Raw genomic sequence first — 10,770 nt, forward strand, 5'->3', positions numbered from 1 at the left:
TTATAAAGACAGGGTTTCACCATATTGCCTAGGCTGGTCTCAAACTCCTGGACTCAAGTGATCCTCCCACCTTGGCTTCCCAAGATGTTGAGATTACAGGCATGAGCTACCACACCCAGCCAGTCACACATTTCTTAGCTTTGTCTATAGTGTATTTCTTTGGGCAAAAAAAAGTCCCATTTTTATACAAATTATTTGCTTAAGATTTTTCATCCATTTATAAGTGGGATGGACATAAACTTCCTTCTGAGTGTGCTCACTGTGTCACTTGTTCCATGATTGTCTCTCAGCTCCAAGCCTGCCCTTCCATGCTTTGATTTGAGATGCTGGAGCTGGAACTCTGAAAACTGTATTTCTGCCTTGCCAGCTGGCTTCTTATTAGACTAACAAAGGAGACTGCAGGGCTAGAAGAGGAAGAAAGGATTTGCTCCTGCGTGACAGCTTGCTATGCTCTTCTGTCTGCTTCCTTTTCCTGAGTGCGGTAGCCCAGCAATGTTTCTTTATCCATACAGTGGCTTTTCCCATAGCAACAATGGAATCCAGTTCGGGGTTTTCCAACACTTGCAGAACCAGCCTCATCATGCCCCTCCCCTCAGAGACACCAGTACAGGCAGGGCAGCAGCCCTTGCTCAGAGATCTGAGTTTCAGTTCATGTGGCTCCTCCTCCGAACTTCTATATACTAATAAATCCAACTTATTCCCTTTATTCCTTCACCCCCGGAAGTAGAAACTGCTTTCTGCAGCTGCTAAAATTGTGGTAACTGAGAGTTCTCTTTCTGTCCTTTCAGTTACCTGAGTAACAGTGTTACATATCTAGTTTTCTATTTTTTCCTGTATTTTACTATTTTTCGATAACTGGCAAGCTTTGACTTTCCGAACTAGACTTTCACAGTCCATTATCTTTGTCTGACTTTGGTAACAGAGTCTGGTAGCTTTTTTTTTTTTTTTTTTTTTTTGACAGAGTTTCATTCTTGTTGCCTAGGCTGAAGTGCAATGGCGCCATCTCGGCTCACTGCAACCTCCACCTCCTGGGTTCAAGCGATTCTCCTGCCTCAGCCTCCCAAGTAGCTGAGACTACAGACACCCATCACAATGCCCAGCTAATTTTTGTATTTTTAGTAGGGATGGGGTTTCACCATGTTGGCCAGGATGGTTTTGAACTCCTGACCTCAAAAAATCCGCCTACCTCAGCCTCCCAAAGTGCTGGAATTACAGGTGTGAGCCACTGCACCCAGCCATGGTAGCCTCTTTGAATGAGTTACAAAGCTTTCCATAGTTTCTCATCTGTTCCTGGAAATTCAGTAAAACTCTCCTATAGATACTTCTGAACCGAGTGCCTCTTTAGTAGGTGTGTTTTGAAATTAATTTGCAATTTCCTCTATGAATGTAGGTGTACTCAATTTTTCTATATCTTCTTGAGTCAATTTTGGTAATTTGCATTTCCCATGAAAATTATCCAGTTCAACTCTTTTTTTCTTTTTTTGAGATGGAGTCTCACTCTGTTGCCCAGGCTGGAGTACAGTGGCACAATCTTGGCTCACTGCAGGCTCCGCCTCCTGGGTTCACGCCATTCTCCTGCCTCAGCCTCCCGAGTAGCTGGTATTACAGGCGCCCACCATCACGCCCATCTAATTTTTTGTATTTTTAGTAGAGACGGGGTTTCACCATGTTAGCCAGGATGGTCTCCATCTCCTGACCTCGTGATCCGCCCACCTCGGGCCTCCCAAAGTTCTGGGATTACAGGCGTGAGCCACCACACCCAGCCTCAACTTTATTTTCAAATTTGTTGCTGTTAAGCTGTTCACAATATTCTCTTAAAATCCTACTACCAGTCGTATTCTAATTTGCCTGGATACAGAATTTTAGGTTCCAAATCAATTTCCCTCAGGCTTTTGAAAATTTGGCCCACTGTATTTTAGTGTTCCACCAATAAGAAGTCTGTTACTACTCAACTTCTCTTCCTTTTGTAGAGAAAGCTTCCCTTTCTCTTTTCTTTTCCTCTGTAGACATTCTCTATTTTGTTTTCTTTTTTCATTTTAGAGTTCAGAAATTTTAACCACGTGGATTTTTGCTGCCTTCATTCTGCTTGGAATTTTCTGGGTCCTCTCAATCTAAGAACATATCTCTGTTCAGCTCTAGAATGTTTTTCTATTGCTTTGCTGATCTTTGATTATTTCCTCTCTCTGTCTGGAAATCTTAGGTGAATGTTGAATCAGCTTCCACTTCTAACCATGACTGGGTAACAGGGAAAGGCTTTATGCTCTTTCCTTAAACAACCAGAAAACTAGACAAAATATGTGAAATGATGGTTTTTAGACATTGGTAATAGGACTTAGGGCTATCATCCCTGAGAAAAGTGAAACAAATGAGTTAAGCCTTACAATTGCGCCATCTTTCTTCCTGGAGGCAGTTTCCAGACCCCAGTGCGTGAAGGGTTATCCAAACAGAACTCACTTGGCAATCTTGCCAAATTGAGGGGACAGAAGTCAGAGTTTGAAGAGGTACCATCTCTCAGCTGACACAAATGAGAGTATGACCACACTTTCTGTTGGCAAGACTATGGGGAAACAGGCACCCTTATACATTGCTGATGGGAATACACACTGGTAAAATAATCCTGGAAGGAAATTTGGCAGTGCATTACAAAACTACATTTGCACTTACCTTTTGAACCAGCAATCCCACTGAAGATACATGTCCAACATGTGTGTGTGTGTGTGTGTGTGTGTGTGTGTATATATAGCATTTTTATTGCATTACTGTTTTAACTGAAAAATATTGAACAACCTAAACACCCATATTTAGGACCCTGATTGGATAAACTATGATATATCTACACAAGGGAGTGTTATGCTGCTGTAAAAAAAGAATAGGAGGCTGGGCTTGGTGGCTTACGCCTGTAATCCCAGCACTTTGGGAAGCCAAGGCAGGTGGATCACGAGGTCAAGAGGAGACCTTCCTGGCCAACATGGTGAAATCATGTCTCTACTAAAAATACAAAAATTAGCTGGGCATGGTGGCACGTGCCTGTAGTCCCAGCTACTTGGGCAGCTGAGGCAGGAGAATCACTTGAACCCACACCTGTGGAGTGAGCCAAGATCGTGCCACTGTACTCCAGTCTGGTGACAGAGCAAGACTCCGACAAAAAAAAGAAAGAAAGAAAAGAAAAGAGAATGGGGAGCATTTCCATGAGCTGGAAGGGTGTAATCTCCAGGCTATATTGCCAAATGAAAAAAGGCAGAATGAAAAAGAGTATATACAATTTGCTACCCTTCAAGTAAGAAAGAAGGTTCTGAGCCAGGCTGGCCTGTAATCCCAGCACTTTGGGAGGCTGAGGTGGGTGGATCACTTGAGATCAGGAGTTCGAGACCAGCCTGGCCAACATGGTGAAACCCCATCTCTACTAAAAATACAAAGATTAGCCAGGTGTGGTGGTAGGCGCCTGTAGTCCCAGCTACTTGGGGGACCGAAGCAAGAGAATCATTTGAACCTGGGAGGTGGAGGCTGCAGTTAGCCTAGACTGTGCCATTGCACTATAGCCTGGGCAACAGAGTAAGACTGTCTCAAAAAAAGGAAAAAAAAAAAAAAAGGTTCTGTAAGAAAATATACCTCTTTCTGCTCCTTAGCACAAAAGAAATGCAGGAAGGATAATCCAGAAACTAATGAGATTATTACCTGCAAGGAGTAAGTGGGAATTAAGTAGAGAAGGTGGAGAAAGAGGAATTGGGTGGTAGGGATGGGGGTGGGGCTGGTGCAGGGACACTTCTCTGAATATACCTTTTGGATAGCCTTGACTCTAGAATCAATGTAATGTTTCACATGTCAAAAAATAAAGTCAATTAACACCAACTAAGATGAGTGTGTCCATGGAGGCAGAGAGGAAGGGGAACAGAAAATGAAATACAGACAGTAACAAATGAGCCTAACTATATTAAATGTGAAATGTGAATAATATAACCACACTTGCTGCACCTCTGCCAAACCAAATCAGAAACCCAACAATACAGCAAGGACTGTGGAAGCCTAAGTCTGCCTCAGAGCCAGAGATCTAACTTTGTTCTCATGTTTTCTCTTGCCTGCACATCTGAAATTCCCCAATTGTTTTACTAGGTCTCAGTTGTTTATCATCATCCTAAATGATATCCTTAGTTAGCAGCTGGAGAAGCCATCAGTTTAGAAAAACACTCATTATTTTTAGATTTGGTTTGTAGTTTTAGAAAAATTGACCAGTTGCAGTCGCTTACACCTGTAATCCCAGCACTTTGGGAGGCCAAGGTGGGAGGGTCACTTGACTCCAGGTATTTGAGTCCACCCTGGGAAAGAGAAAGATCCTGTCTCTACAAAAAATTAAAAAAAAAAAAAATTAGCCAGGTGTGGTGGTGCACACCTGTGGTCCCAGCTACTCATGAGGCTGAGGTGGGAAGATCGCTTGAGCCCAAGAGGTGGAGGCAGCAGTGAGCTGTGATCACAGCACTGCACTCCAGCCTGGGCAACAGAGCAAGACCTTGTCAAAATAAAAAAATAAAAAAAAAGGAGGGAAGGAGGGAAGGAAGGAAGGAAGGAAGGAAGGAAGGAAGGAAGGAAGGAAGGAAGGGAGGAAGGAAGGAAGGAGGGAAAGAAGGAAGAAGGGAGGGAGGGAAAGAAAGAGAGAAGGAAGGAAGAAGGGAAGGGAGAGAGAAAGAAAGAAAGAGGGAGGGAGGGAGGAAGCAATATCTAATATAGGGCCCAGCACCATGCCCTGTCAAACAGAGGTCTACAAGTGAAAGAAATCGACATAGCGTTGATCAAAAAGAAAATTCTTCTGTTATGAAATAAAGGGCGCTGTGTTGGATATTTCATAATCATCAGTTTCTACGTAACTTTCAAATGCTCTTCATGCTTATTAACACAGATTAATAATAGTTAGCCTTTTAATTAATACTTTAATCAAAGTTGGAAGAGAAGTAGGCACCGGTTTTAAAAGCGTGGTGAGAAACTGAATGAGTGTTTAAATGTTCACTGTCGGGGACTTTAAACTCTTAGCTTATCACCACCATGTGTTAGGTATAATTCTGAGGAATGATCAGAATTGTTTAAAAAATGTTGACCCGGTGATTTTCCATTCAACATTTCCTCTCATGAGGAAATCATCAGAGATATACACAAATATTTACATACAAAGATTGCAGCATTATCTTTAATAGTACAAAAATGGAAAGTACCCAGATGTCCAAAAATAGAGAAATAGTTAAAGGCGTTATGTCACAGCTATACTATGGTATATTATGCATTGTTAAAAATTATTTTTTTCTAAAACTTTTCTTTTTTTTTTTGAGATGGAGTCTTGCTCTGTCGCCTGGAATGCAATGGTGCGATCTCGGCTCACTGCAACCTCCACCTCCCGGGTTCAAGCGATTCTCCTGCCTCAGCCTCCCAAGTAGCTGGGACTACAGGTATGTGCCACCATGCCTGGCTAATTTTTGTATTTTTAGTAGAGACGGGGTTTCACCATGTTGGCCAGGCTGATCTCAAACTCTTGACCTCAAGTGATCTGCCTGCCTCAGCCTCCCAAAGTGCTGGGATTACAGGTGTGAGCCACCATGCCCGGCCTCTAGAATGTTTTAATGACAGAATGACAGAATGTTAGAAAATAATGTTATAGAGAAGTGTGTCTCCATATCCTGCTTGCTAACAGAAAAATGTTGGGTATCAATAGCTCAGAAGTATTTTCATTATGTTAATTTTTTTCTTAATGCAAGATAAATATATAAGTTTGAGTATGTATATGTATAAAATATGCATATTGTACACCCACGCACATACCCCCCCCCCCCACACACACACACATTCTGGAACAATTAAAAAAGAAGAAAATAATGACCAGATAGAAACACACCAAAATGTTAACAAGGATGATCATTAGATTATAGCAATTGTGAGCAATTCCTGTTTCCTTACATATATTTTAGATATTTTCCATTACTCTGCGATAAACATGAATTACTGTTACTAATTCTCTTCTTCCTGTTCCTCAGGCCAAGAATCTTGGAGCCGTCCTTAACTTTATTTCTCTGAAACCCCATATCTAATCTATCAGCAAACCTGTCAACTCTACCTTTAAAGCAATTCCGAATCTACCTGCCCATTTCTCACCACCTCCACTCACGATGTTCCAAATCACCATCATTGGTAGCCTAGATTTCTGCCACAGCCTTATTTCTGGTCTCCCTGTTTCAACACTTGCACCCCCACCCACACCCCAATTTCTAGAAAGAGCAGGAGGGGTCATAAAAGAACATTATCAGGAGTAAAAGAGAGTCCCATTTAGAGAGCAAGAAGCCAAAGTCTAAAGAGGAACATTTCTAATGGGGAAATTGAGGAAAATGGCTAGAACATTTCAAGGAATACCAAAATCTGACATTGCAGTTGTTTTCCGATTCTGTGTTTAAATCACATACCTCGCCTCCCATTAGCCACACAAAACACACATGAAAAAAAATCTCTTATCCATTGTCACCTTGAGTTGGTGTGATTTGGGGTTGCTTGTGGTAAATCCATTCAGAGAGAGCACAGAGAAAGTAGAAGGCAAAATGACAAACAGAGCAGGAGAGAAACTGGAGTAAGAAGTAACCACTCAGGAAGCTTAGGGCAGGGTCCTGGGTTCCCCACAGTGCATACAATGGAGGCTTGAGTCATTTTGTTTCACTATGATGAGAGAAGGGACCTCAAAAGTCTGGGGAACATAAGGATACCCACTCAAGCATTTATGTTACATTAGTATGTCAGAAAGAGATGGGTTGGTCAAATGCCACTTCCAAATTGTTTTCTAATTGGCTTCATGCGAATATCTCATGAGCAGAGGCAATGTCTCATTCACCTTCATTTCCCCTACACCTGCCACAAAATAAGTGTCAGAAAACATTTGTAAAACAAATGGATTAATGAAGAAGGAAGGAAGGAAGGAAGGAAGGAAGGAGAAGAAGGAAGAGAGGGAGGGAGGGAGGGAAGGAGGGAAGAAGGAAGGAAGGAGAGAATTTACAGGTGATAAGAATAACTAGTGCTTCTTAAGTATTTTCTATAGCCATTCTAAGTGCTTTCATGTATTAACATGCTTTCTAAGTGCTTTCATGTATAGGCATTCTAAGTGCTTTCATGTATTAACATACATAAACCTAACATAGATTTATGTATTTTCCCCAAAAGAATTCAAGTACATTCTCATTAATTTAGCCATTCAACAACTATTTATTGAGAACCTACTATGTGTCAGTCACCTTTTTAAGTATCGTGGTACAGCGGTAATCCAATACAGTCACTGTTACAAGGTTCACATTCCCTCATTGAATTGAGATTAGAATTCAATTCCCCCTGGCTTTGTGTACCTTGTACATTTGTATTGTCAACTTCACTAGCGAACAGATTCATGGTGCAAAGAAACTCTAATGAGACTAAAAAAGGAGCAGATGTTCTTAATTTCAAAAAGGTTGTTCATCAAAGCTGTTCTTATATAAGTTGTCCAGGTGCTGTTGGCTTCTGAAAATGCTTATGAGCACCAGAGGCTAGAAACTCTGAGGGGATGTCCTCATTATTCCATTATATGAACAACTAGAAATGACGGGCAGAGTCAAAGCAAAGTAATTATCCTGTTAATTCAGGTCTCCACAAAATCTCCTTGTCTCAGCAGTTGCCTTAGTTCACTAAGAATTGACCTAACATAGATTTATGTATTTTCCCCAAAGGTCTTTCGCATTCATTCTGTCACTCAGCAACTATTTATTGAGAACCTACTACAGGTTGGGCACATTTGGAAATGCCTGGGTACAGCAATATTCCAACAGTCACTACTCTCGTAGAGTTCACATTCCCTTACAATTGAGGCAGCAGAAGAGCGATCCCCATTTTACAGAAAAATAAATGGAGGCTCAGAGAGGTTAAGTGACTCAGATCACGGATCAAGCAGAGAGATAATGGCCCTGTATTCTGATTCTTAGTACTTAGAGTTCACAACACTATGACATGAATAGATTGTTTTCATGAAATAGTTTACTGTAAAATGCTTTGCCATCTGTCACATACACATCGTGAAGGCTCTTGAACACACAAATCCTCTGTGGCATTGTTATTTAGAGGATTCAGTGCAAGGAGAGAGGTAGCTAGCCAGCAGGAGAGCTGTGGGTATCCTTGATTCATCTCTTTCTCTTAAATCCCACAGCAAATCTTACCCAGAACCCAGTCACTTTCCTCCACCTGCATTGCTATCACCCTAATCTAAGCCATCATCATCTCTCATCTAGATTTCTTTTCTTTTCTTTTCTTTTCTTTTTTTTTTTTTGACGGAATCTCGCTCTGTCTCACCCAGGCTGAAGTGCAATGGCGTGATCTCAGCTCACTGCAGCCTCTGCTTCCAGGTTCAAGCGATTCTCCTGTCTCAACCTCCCGAGTAGCTGGGACTACAGGCATGTGCCACCACACCTGGATAATTTTGTATTTTTGATAGAGACCAGGTTTCACCATGTTGGCCAGGCTGGTTTTGAACTCTTGACCTCAGGTGATTCGCCCACCTCGGCCTCCCAAAGTGCTGGGATTACAGGCGTGAGCCACCATACCTGGCCTTATCTAGATATTTGAAGTAGATTTCTATGTGGTCTCACTGTCCTTCTCATCTTTGACTTTCCTCAACACAACAGCCAGAGGAATACTTTTAATTTGGAAGCCAGATCTTGTCTCTACCCTGCTAAACACTGCAAAGGATTCCCTCCTTTCACAAAGAATTAAGAGCCAACATCTTTACCATGGCTTACAAGGCCCCACACAATCTGGCTCCCATTTCACCTGACCTCATGTCCCACCATTCTCCCTTTTACTGTAATCATTCTAGTCATAGTAATCATCTCGATGTCCTCAAATCCACAGGGCATGTTTCTACCTCAGGGCCTTTGCATATCCTCTTCTGTCTGCCTCAAATATTTCACTCCAAATACCTGCATCTTTACGTCCTTCAGGTCTTTGCTCCAGTATGACCTTCTTAGCGAAGCCTTCCCTGATTCTCCTTTTTGAACTTGCCACACTCTCAAATACTTTCATTCCCCCTTATCTTGCCCTGTTTATTTTCCTCATCACACTTACCACCCTTTAAAAAAAAAACTACAGAAATTGCTTATATATTATGTTCAGGAATTTTTCTTTCTTCTATTCACTTAGGTATTCCCAGAAGCTACGATAATGCCTGCTATAACTGGTAGACACTCAGCAAATATAAGTTATTATTATTATTACTATCATCATCATCATTGTTTATAAATTCCAAAGAACAGGAACTATGAGGCTTATAGAGAAAGAAATTTTTTTTCCATTTGGAGACACTATAATTCAGAAAATGTGATCAAAGGTTTTCATAGTCAAAGATATTAGATTGGAATCCCAGCTCTGTCATTTATTTGGGACCTTGGGTGAGATATTAATACTTGGCCTCTGTGAGTCTCAGGTCTCTTGAATATAAAATGGGAAAAATAATTCCTATATCACAAGATTGAAGTACTAAAGAGAGGATATAACACACAGAAAGTGCCTGGTTTGATCAGAGCACAATTAATGTGAACTCTCTCAAATTAGTAGTTTCATTTTACATCGGCCAGATTATTATTTAATGGTGTGGCTTTGAATACATTCCTCCCACTCTTTGGGCCTCATTCACACAGCTCTACAATAAAAGGGTTCATTGAGGTGTTCTCTCCCCGTATAAGCCCATGACCTTGACTGGCTTGGAGGGCTCCAAAGAGGCTGACGGGAACCTGGGGCCTCACAAGACATTGCTTCACCCTTTCCCATGGGTTAGCTAATCTGCAGCTGTTCATTACTGAGCCCTTTAAAAGTCAACAGATAATAACAGGAGATAAATAAAACCTTTGTCACTTACTGCTCTACCTTGGTTTTACACAAGTGCTGCCAAAATGAGTTGCAACAGGAACCTTTGAACAGACTAGTCAAATGTTATGTGCTGATAAACGTTTATTTAGAATGCAGCTTTTTTTTTCCTGGAATTTCTCAGTAATTAACCAACTACTCTAATCAAGACCCTCTTAGGCAGCTGTTTAGATTAGTTTGTCCCCAAATTTCTCACCACTAGGTACTCCCCTTTATGCTCCCATACCTCCTACACATAAATCCCAAGTTTTCAAAGTTTTTTCCTACCTAATAAATTGCATGCATCAGGTGATCATTCCTGTATTTTTTTTTTTTCCAGAAAATATGTTCCCTGATATGGGAAATGCCTGGAGGAAGCCACTCTAGATTCATAGAAACGATGAGAGTGATATCTTATAATTGGTCTGTTAGAACAGATTGGAGATTGGAGACAGGAAGAGGAAAGAGCTAGAAACCTCAGCCAGGCTGGTACATTTATCCAGTAAAGCGGAAATGGCTCGTGGTATTGGGGACAGAAAGTCATAGGTAGATCTGAGAGGATTTGGAAGAAGCAAGTCACAACCCCTGATGATGGCTCAGTAGTGTCACGGCTATAAGAAAAGGGTGGCCTTACTCTTTTGAGTTAAACTGTTCTGGGTAAACACCACCATCAATCAATGTAACAGAATCTAGCGTGGCCTCCTCCAGGCATTTAAAATGGAGTTTGGGGGTCAGGTCCTGTGGCTTATGCCTATAGTCCCAGAAATTTGGGAGGCTGGGGTGGGAGAATCACTTGAACTCAGGCAATGAAGAGAGACCCCATCTCTACAACAATTTAGTCAGGCGTGGTGGTGTGTGACTATAGTCCCTGCTACTTGGGAGGCTGAG

This window comes from Macaca nemestrina, chromosome 10 (assembly GCF_043159975.1).
Source record: "Macaca nemestrina isolate mMacNem1 chromosome 10, mMacNem.hap1, whole genome shotgun sequence".
NCBI classification, from domain to species: domain Eukaryota; kingdom Metazoa; phylum Chordata; class Mammalia; order Primates; family Cercopithecidae; genus Macaca; species Macaca nemestrina.